Source organism: Tursiops truncatus, chromosome 3, assembly GCF_011762595.2.
Source record: "Tursiops truncatus isolate mTurTru1 chromosome 3, mTurTru1.mat.Y, whole genome shotgun sequence".
NCBI lineage: Eukaryota > Metazoa > Chordata > Mammalia > Artiodactyla > Delphinidae > Tursiops > Tursiops truncatus.
The window spans coordinates 108322667-108335634 of record NC_047036.1 but is presented as its reverse complement, the minus strand read 5'-3'; the positions used below and the strand labels follow the sequence as shown (position 1 = coordinate 108335634).

Sequence of the window (12968 nt, the reverse complement as noted above, 5' to 3'; positions counted from 1 at the left end):
AAGACTCTGCACTCCCAATGCAGGGCACCCAGGTTCAATCCCTGGTCAGGGAACTAGATCCCACATGTCCCAACTAAGGGTTTGCGTGCCGTAACTAAAACATGCCACAACTAAAACATGCCACAACTAAAGATCCCACACACAGCAACGAAGATCCTGCGTGCCACAAATAAGACCCGGCATAGGTAGACAGATACACAGATACACAGATAGATACCTAAAAAAATAATCTTAAAAAATGTTAAAACCTGTTAAAAAAAAGAAACTGCAAGATAACTTAGATGTAAATGTTAATCTTACATGCATTTCAAAATTGGATTACTGAAAAAGATAATACTTCACATTTTTTTAAAACACAGGTATATAACAATAATTTGGAGACTTCTTTTATTTTTTTAATTTATTTATTTATTTTTGGCTGTGTTGGGTCTTCATTGCTGTGCGTGGGCTTTCTCTAGTTGCGGTGAGCAGGGACTACTCTTCGTTGCGGTGCGCAGGCTTCCCATTGCGGTTGGCTTGTCTTGTTGCAGAGCACGGGCTTTAGGCGAGCAGGCTTCAGTAGTTGTGGCGCACGGGCTTAGTTGCTCCGCGGCATGTCGGATCTTCCTGGACCAGAGCTCGAACCCGTGTCCCCTACATTGGCAGGCAGATTCTTAACCACTGTGCCACGAGGAAAGCCTTGGAGACTTTATAAATGAAAAAATAATTGTATTGGACTGCTTATGAAGGCTTTCCCCACACCCAAGAGTCTTTATATTGATCCATGTTTCCTTCTAATGTGTTTAAGGTTTTCTCTTTTATACTCAACTCTGGAAAACCAAATATTTATCTTGGTGTCAAGTGTGAGGTAAAGATCATTTCCCTTTTTTCTAATTCTTCTATTTTAATAATCACTTCCAAGAGGTTCTGATTACTATGTTCATTGGTTCATGGACTCCTGTAAAAACCACTCTATTTCATCATAAAGGTCAGTTATAAATCTGTCAAACAAAGCTTTCAAGGCAAAATTTAAAAGTAAATGAGATAATTTACTTAGAAGGATTAATGCACAATACCAATTAAAGCAGAAGATATGCTGTTCCCCTAACTCAAGGGTCTTCAAACCAGTGTAAGGTTTGATATTTTGCAGGAGGTACCTGGGTCTGGACAGTTTCAGGACATCAAATTCCAGATCTCCAACTTCCTCCTGTACTCTTTTCTAAAACTGATGGGCATCATTCATTCCCTTTTTCTACCTTCCCTTTCACAATAGCTCTTATACGTTATAGAAGAAAGTCATACTTCTAACTCATCTCAAAGCTTAGTAAGGTACTTTGCTTCAAGAAATCTCCAGTGCACCAAAGGGATAACTGGGAGGATGAGGAGGAGTCTCATGTAAGCAAAGCACGAAATACTGAAACTAACTCATGGCAAGACTCCTTACCTAATGAACCAATTAATGTTTGAATTCAGAAGTGAAAGTAGTTAGTCCAATGGTTGTTCAATGCAGATGCTGTCATTTTAGAATTGAAAAAGAAGGGACTTCCCTGGTGGTGCGGTGATTAAGAATCCGCCTACCAATGCAGGGGACATGGGTTTGATCCCTGGTCCGGGAAGATCCCACATGCCTCAGAGCAACTACATCCGTGCGCCACAACTACTGAGCCCGCGCACCAAAACTACTAAAGCCTATGCTCTGCAACAAGAGAAGTCACGAGAAGCCCACGCACCACAAAAAGAGTAGCCACCCCCCCACAGCTAGAGAAAGCCCACGCGCAGCAACAAAGGCCCAACGCAGCCACAAAAAAAGAAAAAGAAAAACCTGAAAAAGAAGAAAGATCATTTCTGACAGGAAAACATACCGAATCTAGCTGGTTGACAATGAGAACTAACAAGTTCTATAGTAACATTTTCCTTTAACGTGAATAAGCACAACCCACAGGGTCAGGATTTTTGGCAAGCAGTGTTTATTTTTTGCAATGAACTCTGACACAGTATTTCAAGTTCAAAATATGCATTGCCTAATTTCATCAAAGAATTAGAACAAAAATTTTTACAATTTGTATGGAAACACAGAAGACCCCAAATAGCCAAAGCAATCTTGAGAAAGAAAAACAGCGCTGGACGAATCAGGCTCCCTGACATCAGACTATACTACAAAGCTACACAAATCAAAACAGTATGGTACCAGTACAAAGACAAAAATATAGATCAGTAGAACAGGATAGAAACTCCAGAAATAAACCCAAGCACCTAGGGTCACCTAATCTATGACAAAGGAGGCAAGAATATACAATGGAGAAAAGACAGTCTCTTCAATAAGTGGTACTGGGAAAACTGGACAGCTACATGTAAAAGAATGAAATTACAACACTCCCTAATACCGTACACAAAAATAAACTCGGGGCTTCCCTGGTGGCGCAGTGGTTGAGAGTCCGCCTGCCGATGCAGGGGACACGGGTTCATGCCCCGGTCCAGGAAGATCCCACGTGCCACGGAGCAGCTAGGCCCGTGAGCCATGGCTGCTGAGCCTGTGCGTCCGGAGCCTGTGCTCCGCAACGGGAGAGGCCACAACAGTGAGAGGCCCGTGTACCGCAAAAAATAAAAAACTAAACTTGAAGTAGATTAAAGACCTAAATGTAAGGCCGGATAATATGAACCAGTTAAGAGAAAAAAATACACAGAATACTCTCTGACATAAACCACAGCAAGATCTTTTTTGACCTGTCTCCTAGAGTAATGAAAATAAAAACAAACAAATGGGACCTAATTAAACTTAAAAGCTTTTACACAGCAAAGGAAACCATAAACAAAACAAAAAGACAACCCACAGAATGGGAGAAAATATTTGCAAATGAAGTAACCGATAAGGGATTAATCTCCAAAATATACAAAAAGCTCATGCAGCTCAATATGAAAAAAACAAACAACCCAATGAAAAAATGTGCAGAAATGTCCACAGATAACTGCATAAAGAAGATGTGGCACATACATATAACGGAATAATACTCAACCATAAAAAGCAACAAAATTGAGCTATTTGCAGTGAGGTGGATGGACCTAGAGTCTGTCATACAGAGTGAAGTGAGTCAGAAACAGAAAAACAAATACCGTACAATAACACAAATATATGGAAACTAAAAAAGCAGTACTGATATACCTAGTGGGAAGGCAGGAATAAAGATGCAGATGTAGACCACAGACTTGAGAAAACAGTGGGGGAAAGGGAAGTTGGGACGAACTGAGAGAGTAGCATTCACATACATAACTACCAGATGTAAAATGGATGGCTAGTGGGAAGTTGCTGCATAGCACAGGGAGATAAGCTCAGTGCTTTGTGACCACCCAGAGGGGTGGGATAAGGAGGATGGGAGGAAGGCTCAAGAGGGAGGGGGCGACTTCCCTGGTGGCGCAGTGGTTAAGAATCCACCTGCCAATGCAGGGGACATGGGTTCAAGCCCTGGTCCAGGAAGATCCCACATGCCACGCAGCAACTAAGCCCATGCGCCACAACTACTGAGCCTGTGCTCTAGAGCCCGTGAGCTGCAACTACTGAGAGCCCACATGCCATAACCACTGAAGCTCGTGCACCTAGAGCCCATGCTCCACAACAAGAGAAGCCGCCGCAACGAAAAGCCCGCACACCGCAGCGAAGAGAGGCCCCTGCTCACTGCAACTAGAGAAAGCCCACGCACAGCAACAAAGACCCAACACTGCCATAAGTAAATAAATAAATAAATATCTTAAAAAAAAAACAGAGAGGATATGGGGATACATGTATACTTATACTGATTCACTGTGCTGTACAACAGAAACTAACACAACATTGTAAAGCAATTATACTCCAAAAAATATTTAAAAAAAAGAAGGATGGGATGCAGGGAAAGCTTTGAAAATAAACAAAAAACACGGCAGAAGATCTAAACAGACATTCCTCCGAAGAAAACACACAGATGGCCAAAAAGTACATGAAAAGATGCTTAACATCACTAATTATTAAAGTAATGCAAATTAAAACTACAATGAGGTACCATCTCACACGGGTCAGAATGGCCCTCATCAAAATATCTACAAACAACAAGTGCTGGAGAGGGTATGGAGAAAAGGGAACCCTCCTACACTGCTGGTGGGAATGTAAATTAGTATAGCCACTATGGAGAACAGTATGGAGGTTCCTTAAAAAACTAAAAATACAAGGTGGAAGAGTAAGACGCGGAGATCACCTTCCTCCCCACAGATACACCAGAAATACATCTACGCGTGAAACAACTCCTACGGATCACCTACTGAACGCTGGCAGAAGACCTCAGACCTCCCAAAAGGCAAGGAACCCCCCACGTACCTGGTTAGGGCAAAAGAAAAAAATAAACAGAGACAAAAGGATAGGGACAGGTCCTGCACCAGCGGGAGGGAGCTGTGAAGGAGGAAAAGTGTCCACACACTAGGAAACCCCTTCGCGGGCGGAGACTGCGGGTGGCGGAGTGGGGGAGCTTCGGGGCCGCGGAGGAGAGCACAGCAACAGGGGTGCAGAGGACAAAGCAGAGAGATTCCAGCGCGGAGGATCGGGGCTGACCGGCACTCACCAGCCGAGAGGCTTGTCTGCTCGCCGGCCACTCAGCTCCGGCTTCTATCGGAGTGCCGGGAGAGGACTGAGGTTGGTGGCGTGAACACAGCCTGCAGGGCGTTAGTACACCAAGGCTAGCCGGGAGGGAGTCCGGGGAAAAGTCTGGACCTGCCGAAGAAGCAAGAGACTTTTTCTTCCCTCTTTGTTTCCTGGTGCGCCAGGAGAGGGGATTAAGAACGCTTCTTAAGGGAGCTCCAGAGATGGGCGCGAGCCGCGGGTAAAACTGCGGACCCCAGAGACAGACATGAGACACTAAGGCCGCTGCTGCAACCACCAAGAAGCCTGTGTGCGAACACAGGTCACTATCCACACCCGCTTCCAGGGAGCCTGTGCAGCCCGCCACTGCCAGGGTCCCGGGATCCAGGGACAACTCCCCCGGCGCGCCTCAGGCTAGCAACGTCACGCGGGCCTCTGCCGCCTCACACTCCGTGACCCTCCCTACCCCCCGGCCTGAGTGAGCCAGGGCCTCCGAATCGGTGGCTCCTTTAGCCCCGTCCTGTCTGAGCAAAGAACAGACACCCTCCAGCGACCTACACGCACAGGTGGGGCCAAATCCAAAGCTGAGGCCCTGGGAGCTGTGAGAACAAAGAAGAGAAAGGGAAATATCTCCCAGCAGCCTCAGAAGCAGCGGATTAAAGCTCCACCATCAACTTGATGTACCCTGCATCTGTGGAATACATGAATAGACAACGAATCATCCCAAATTAAGGAGCGATGTGGATGAAAGGCTCTTGATGCTGCAGCCAGGAGTTAGTGCTGTGCCTCTGAGGTGGGAGAGCCAACTTCAGGACACTGGTCCACAAGAGACCTCCCAGCTCCTCATAATATCAAACAGCGAAAATCTCCCAGAGATGTCCATCTCAACGCCAGCACCCAGCTTCACTCAACGACCAGCAAGCTACAATGCTGGACACCCTATGCCAAACAACTAGCAAGACAGGAACACAACCCCACCCATTAGCAGAGAGGCTGCCCAAAATCATAAGTCTACTGACACCCCAAAACACACCACCAGATGTGGACCTGCCCACCAGAAAGACAAGATCCAGCCTCATCCACCAGAACACAGGCACTAGTCCCCTCCACCAGGAAGCCTACACAACCCACTGAACCAACCTTAGCCACTGGGGACAGACACAAAAAACAACAGGAACTACGAACCTTCAGCCTGCAAAAAGGAGACCCGAAGCACAGTAAGATAAGCAAAACGAAAAGACAGAAAAACACACGGCAGATGAAGGAGCAAGATAAAAACCCACCAGACCTCACAAATGAAGAGGAAATAGGCAGTCTACCTGAAAAAGAATTCAGAATAATGATAGTAAAGATGATCCACAACTTGGAAATACAATAGACAAAATGCAAGAAACAGTTAACAAGGACCTAGAAGAACTAAAGATGAAACAATGATGAACAACACAATAAATGAAATGAAAAATACTCTACATGGGATCAATAGCAGAATAACTGAGGCAGAAGAACGGATAAGTGACCTGGAAGATAAAATAGTGGAAATAACTAACGCAGAGCAGAATAAAGAAAAAAGAATGAAAAGAACTGAGGACAGTCTCAGAGACCTCTGGGACAACATTAAATGCACCAACATTCGAACTATAGGGGTTCCAGAAGAAGAAGAGAAAAAGAAAGGGACTGAGAAAATATTTGAAGAGATTATAGTTGAAAACTTCCCTAATATGGGAAAGGAAATAGTTAATCAAGTCCAGGAAGCACAGAGAGTCCCATACAGGATAAATCCAAGGAGAAATATGCCAAGACACATATTAATCAAACTGTCAAAAATTAAATACAAAGAAAACATATTAAAAGCAGCAAGGGAAAAACAACACACAAGGCAATCCCCATAAGGTTAACAGCTGATCTTTCAGCAGAAACTCTGTAAGCCAGAAGGGAGTGGCAGGACATATTGAAAGTGTTGAAGGAGAAAAACCTGCAACCAAGATTACTCTACCCAGCAAGGATCTCATTCAGATTTGATGGAGAAATTAAAACCTTTACCGACAAGCAAAAGCTGAGAGAGTTCAGCACCAACAAACCAGCTCTACAACAACTGCTAAAGGAATTTCTCTAGGCAAGAAACACAAAAGAACGAAAAGACCTACAATCACAAACCCCAAACAATTAAGAAAATGGGAATGGGAACACACATATTGATAATTACCTTAAATGTAAATGGACCAAATGCTCCCACCTAAAGACACAGATTGGCTGAATGGATACAAAAACAAGACCCATATATTTGCTGTCTACAAGAGACCCACTTCAGACCTAGAGACACATACACACTGAAAGTAAGGGGATGGAAAAAGGTATTTCATGCAAATGGAAACCAAAAGAAAGCTGGAGTAGCAATTCTCATATCAGACAAAATAGACTTTAAAAGAAAGACTATTAGAAGAGACAAAGAAGGACACTACATAATGATTAAGGGATCGATCCAAGAAGAAGATATAACAATTGTAAATATTTATGCACCCAACACAGGAGCACCTCAATACATAAGGCAAATACTGACAGCCATAAAAGGGGAAATCGACAGTAACACATTCATAGTAGGGGACTTTAACACTCCACTTTCACCAATGGACAGATCATCCAAAATGAAAATAAATAAGGAAACACAAGCTTTAAATGATACATTAAACAAGATGCACTTGATATTTATAGGACATTCCATCCACAAACAACAGAATACACATTTTTCTCAAGTGCTCATGGAACATTCTCCAGGATAGATCATATCTTGGGTCACAAATCAAGCCTTGGTAAATTTAAGAAAATTGAAATTGTATCAAGTATCTTTTCCGACCACAACGCTATGAGACTAGATATCAATTACAGGAAAAGATCTGTAAAAAATACAAACACATGGAGGCTAAACAATACACTACTTAATAACAAATTGATCACTAAAGAAATCAAAGAGGAAATAAAAAAATACCTAGAAACAAATGACAATGGAGACACGACGACCCAAAACCTATGGATGCAGCAAAAGCAGTTCTAAGAGGGAAGATTATAGCAATACAATCCTACCTTAAAAAACAGGAAACATCTCGAATAAACAACCTAACCTTGCACCTAAAGCAATTAGAGAAAGAAGAACAAAAAAACCCCAAAGTTAGCAGAAGGAAAGAAATCATAAAAATCATATCAGAAATAAATGAAAAAGAAATGAAGGAAACAATAGCAAAGATCAATAAAACTAAAAGCTGGTTCTTTGAAAGGATAAACAAAATTGATAAACCATTAGCCAGACTCATCAAGAAAAAAAGGGAGAAGACTCAAATCAATACAATTAGAAATGAAAAAGGAGTAGTAACAACTAACACTGCAGAAATACAAAAGATCATGAGAGATTACTACAAGCAACTCTATGCCAATAAAATGGACAACCTGGAAGAAATGGACAAATTCTTAGAAATGCACAACCTTCCAAGACTGAATCGGGAAGAAATAGAAAATATGAACAGACCAATCACAAGCACTGAAATTGAAACTGTGATTAAAAATCTTCCAAGAAGCAAAAGCCCAGGACCAGATGGCTTCACAGGCGAATTCTATCAAACATTTAGAGAAGAGCTATCACCTATCCTTCTCCAACTCTTCCAAAATATAGTAGAGGGAGGAACACTCCCAAACTCATTCTACGAGGCCACCATCAATCCTGATACCAAAACCAGACAAGGATGTCACAAAGAAAGAAAACTACAGGCCAATATCACTGATGAACATAGATGCAAAAATCCTCAACAAAATACTAGCAAACAGAATCCAACAGCACATTAAACATATCACACACCATGATCAAGTGGGGTTTATTCCAGGAATGCAAGGATTCTTCAATATACGCAAATCAATCAACGTGATACACCATATTAACAAATTGAAGGAGAAAAACCATATGATCATCTCAATAGATGCAGAAAATGCTTTTGACAAAATTCAACACCCATTTATGATAAAAACCCTGCAGAAAGTAGGCAAAGAGCGAACTTTCCTCAACATAATAGAGGCCATATATGACAAACCCACAGCCAACATCGTCCTCAATGGTGAAAAACTGAAAGCATTTCCACTAAGATCAGGAACAAGACAAGGTTGCCCACTCTCACCACTCTTATTCAACATAGTTTTGGAAGTTTTAGCCACAGCTATCAGAGAAGAAAAGGAAATAAAAGGAATCCAAATCGGAAAAGAAGAAGTAAAGCTGTCACTGTTTGCAGATGACATGATACTATACATAGAGAATCCTAAAGATGCTACCAGAAAACTACTAGAGTTAATCAATGAATTTGGTAAAGTAGCAGGATACAAAATTAATGCACAGAAATCTCTGGCATTCCTATACACTAATGATGAAAAATCTGAAAGTGAAATCAAGAAAACACTCCCATTTACCACTGCAACAAAAAGAATAAAATATTTAGGAATAAACCTACCTAAGGAGACAAAAGACCTGTATGCAGAAAATTATAAGACACTGATGGAAGAAATTAAAGATGATACAAATAGATGGAGAGATATACCATGTTCTTGGATTGGAAGAATCAACATTGTGAAAATGACTCTACTACCCAAAGCAATCTACAGATTCAATGCAATCCCTATCAAACTACCACTGGCATTTTTCACAGAACTAGAAAAAAAATTTCACAATTTGTATGGAAACACAAAAGACCCCGAATAGCCAAAGCAATCTTGAGAACAAAAAACGGAGCTGGAGGAATCAGGCTTCCTGACTTCAGACTATACTACAAAGCTACAGTAATCAAGACAGTATGGTACTGGCACAAAAACAGAAATATAGATCAATGGAACAGGATAGAAAGCCCAGAGATAAACCCACGCACATATGGACACCTTATCTTTGATAAAGAAGGCAGGAATGTACAGTGGAGAAAGGACAGCCTCTTCAATAAGTGGTGCTGGGAAAACTGGACAGCTACATGTAAAAGTATGAGATTAGATCACTCTCTAACACCATACACAAAAATAAGCTCAAAGTGGATTAAAGACCTAAATGTAAGGCCAGAAACTATAAAACTCTTAGAGGAAAACATAGGCAGGACACTCTATGACATAAATCACAGCAAGGTCCTTTTTGACCCACCTCCTAGAGAAATGGAAATAAAAACAAAAGTAAACAAATGGGACCTAATAAAACTTAAAAGCTTTTGCGCAGCAATGGAAACCATAAAGAAGACCAAAAGACAACCCTCAGAATGGGAGAAAATATTTGCAAATGAAGCAACTGACAAAGGATTAATCTCCAAAATTTATAAGCAGCTCATGCAGCTCAATAAGAAAAAAACAAACAACCCAATCCAAAAATGGGCAGAAGACCTAAATAGACATTTCTCCAAAGAAGGTATACAGACTGCCAACAAACACATGAAAGAATGCTCAACATCACTAATCATGAGAGAAATGCAAATCAAAACTACAATGAGATGTCATCTCACACCAGTCAGAATGGCCATCATCAAAAAATCTAGAAACAATAAATGCTGGAGAGTCTGTGGAGAAAAGGCAACCCTCGTACACTGTTGGTGGGAATGTAAATGGATACAGCCACTGTGGAGAACAGATGGAGGTTCCTTAAAAAACTACAAATAGAACTACCATATGACCCAGCAATCCCACTACTGGGCATATACCCTGAGAAAACCATAATTCAAAAAGAGTCATGTACCGAAATGTTCATTGCAGCTCTATTTACAATAGCCCAGAGATGGAAACAACCTAAATGTCCATCATCAGATGAATGGATAAAGAAAATGTGGCACATATATACAATGGAATATTACTCAGCCATAAAAAGAAACGAAATTGAGCTATTTGTAATGACGTGGATAGACCTAGAGTCTGTCATACAGAGTGAAGTAAGTCAGAAAGAGAGAGACAAATACCGTATGCTAACACATATATATGGAATTTAAGAAAAAAAAATGTCATGAAAAACCTAGGGGTTAAACAGGAATAAAGACACAGACTTACTAGAGAATGGACTTGAGGCTATGGGGAGGGGGAAGGGTAAACGGTGACAAAGCGAGAGAGAGGCATGGACATATATACACTACCAAACGTAAGGTAGATAGCTAGTGGGAAGCAGCCTCATAGCACAGGGAGATCAGCTCCATGCTTTGTGACCGCCTGGAGGGGTGGGATAGGGAGGGTGGGAGGGAGGGAGACGCAAGCGGGAAGAGATATGGGAACATATGTATATATATATAACTGATTCATTTTGTTGTGAAGCTGAAACTAACATACCATTGTAAAGCAATTATACTCCAATAAAGATGTTAAAATAAAAATAAATAAAAATAAAAAATAAAAAAAATAAAAATACAGAACAGACAGCAGAAGAAGAACTACAACCCTGCAGCCTGTGGAACAAAAACCACATTCAGACAGACAAGATGAAAAGGCAGAGAACTATGTACCAGATGAAGGAACAAGATAAAACCCCAGAAAAACAACTAAATGAAGTGGAGACAGGCAACCCTCCAGAAAAAGAATTCAGAATAATGATAGTGAAGATGATCCAGGACCTCGGAAAAAGAATGGAGGTAAAGATCAAGAAGATGCAAGAAACGTTTAACAAAGATCTAGAAGAATAAAAGAACAAACAAACGGAGATGGGGACTTCCCTGGTGGGGCAGTGCTTAAGAACCCGCCTGCCAACGCAGGGGACACGGGTTGAAGCCCTAGTCTGGGAAGATCCCACATGCTGCAGAGCAACTAAGCCCGTGTGCCACAACTACTGAGCCTGAGGTCTAGATCCCATGAGCCACAATGACTGAGCCCTCATGACACAACTACTGAAGCCTGCGCGCCTAGAGCCCGTACTCCACAACAAAGAGAAGCCACCGCAATGAGAAGCCCATGCACCGCAATGAAGAATAGCCCCCACTCGCCACAACTAGAGAAAGCCCACACTCAGCAACAAAGACCCGACACAGACAAAAATAAATAAATAAATTTATAAAAAAAAAAAACACAGAGATGAACAATAACTGAAATGAAAACTACACTAGAAGGAAACAACAGCAGAATAACTCAGGCAGAAGAGTGGATAAGTGACCTGGAAGACAGAATGATGGAATTCACTGCCGCGGAACAGAATAAAGAAAAAAGAATGAAAAGAAATGAAGACAGGCTAACAGACCTCTGGGACAACGTTAAATGCAACAACATTCACATTACAGGGGTCCCAGAAGGAGAAGAGAGAGAAAAAGGACCTGAGAAAATATTTGAATAGATTGCAGTCAAAACTTACCTAACATGGGAAAGGAAATAGCCACCAAAGTCCAGGAAGTGCAGAGTCCCAGGCAGGAGAAACCAAAGGAGAAACACGTCGAGACACAAGGTAATCAAACTGACAAAAATAAACACAAAGAAAAATTACTGAAAGCAACCAGGCAAAAATGACAAATAACATACAAGGGAACTCCCATAAGGTTAACAGATGATTTCTCAGCAGAATCTCTACAAGGCAGAAGGGAGTGGCCCGATATATTTAAAGTGATGAAAGGGAAGAACCTACAACCAAGATTACTACCCTGCAAGGATCTCATTCAGATTCGATGGAGAAATCAAAAGCTTTACAGACAAGCAAAAGCTAAGAGAATATAGCACCACCAAACCAGCTCTACAACAAATGCTAAAAGAACTTCTCCAAATGGGAAACACAAGAGAAGAAAAGGACCAACAAAAATAAACCCAAAACAATTAAGAAAACGGTAAAAGGAACACACATATCGATAATTACCTTAACTGTGAATGGATTAAATGCTCCAACCAAAAGACACAGGCTCGCTGAATGGATACAAAAACAAGACCCATATATATGCTATCTACAAGAAACCCACTTCACACCTAGGGACACATACACACTGAAAGTGAGTGGATGGAAAAAGATATTCCATGCAAATGGAAATCAAAAGAAAGCTGGAGTAGCTATACTCATATCAGATAAAATAGACTTTAAAATAAAGAATGTTAAAAGAGACAAGGGAGGACACTACATAATGATCAAGGGATCAATCCAAGAAGAAAATATAACAATTATAAATACATATGCACCCAACATAGGAGCACCTCAATACATAAGGCAACTGCTAACAGCTATAAAAGAGAAAATCGACAGTAACACAATAATAGTGGGGGACTTTAACACCTCACTTACACCAATGGACAGATCCTCCAAAATGAAAATAAATAAGGAAACAAAAGCTTAAAATGACACAACAGACCAGACAGATTTAGCTGATATTTATAGGACGTTCCATCCAAAAACATCAGATTACACTTTCTTCTCAAGTGCGAATGGAACATTCTCCAG

General features: G+C 41.2%; 1 protein-coding gene across 8 annotated transcripts in view; it reads right to left on the bottom strand.

Moving 5' to 3' along the window:
* CDC42SE2 (CDC42 small effector 2) overlaps positions 1–12968 on the bottom strand; it is a 114567-nt gene that overhangs the window by 86283 nt on the left and 15316 nt on the right. For 5 of the 8 annotated variants that reach the window (XM_073802480.1, XM_073802482.1, XM_073802479.1 and 2 more), the window contains exon 2: positions 11904–12002. The exons of the other annotated variants lie outside the window; for them this stretch is intronic. The gene's annotated coding sequence lies outside the window, so the exon portion shown is untranslated. The remainder of the gene's footprint in view (positions 1–11903; positions 12003–12968) is intronic. 8 annotated transcript variants of the gene reach the window in all.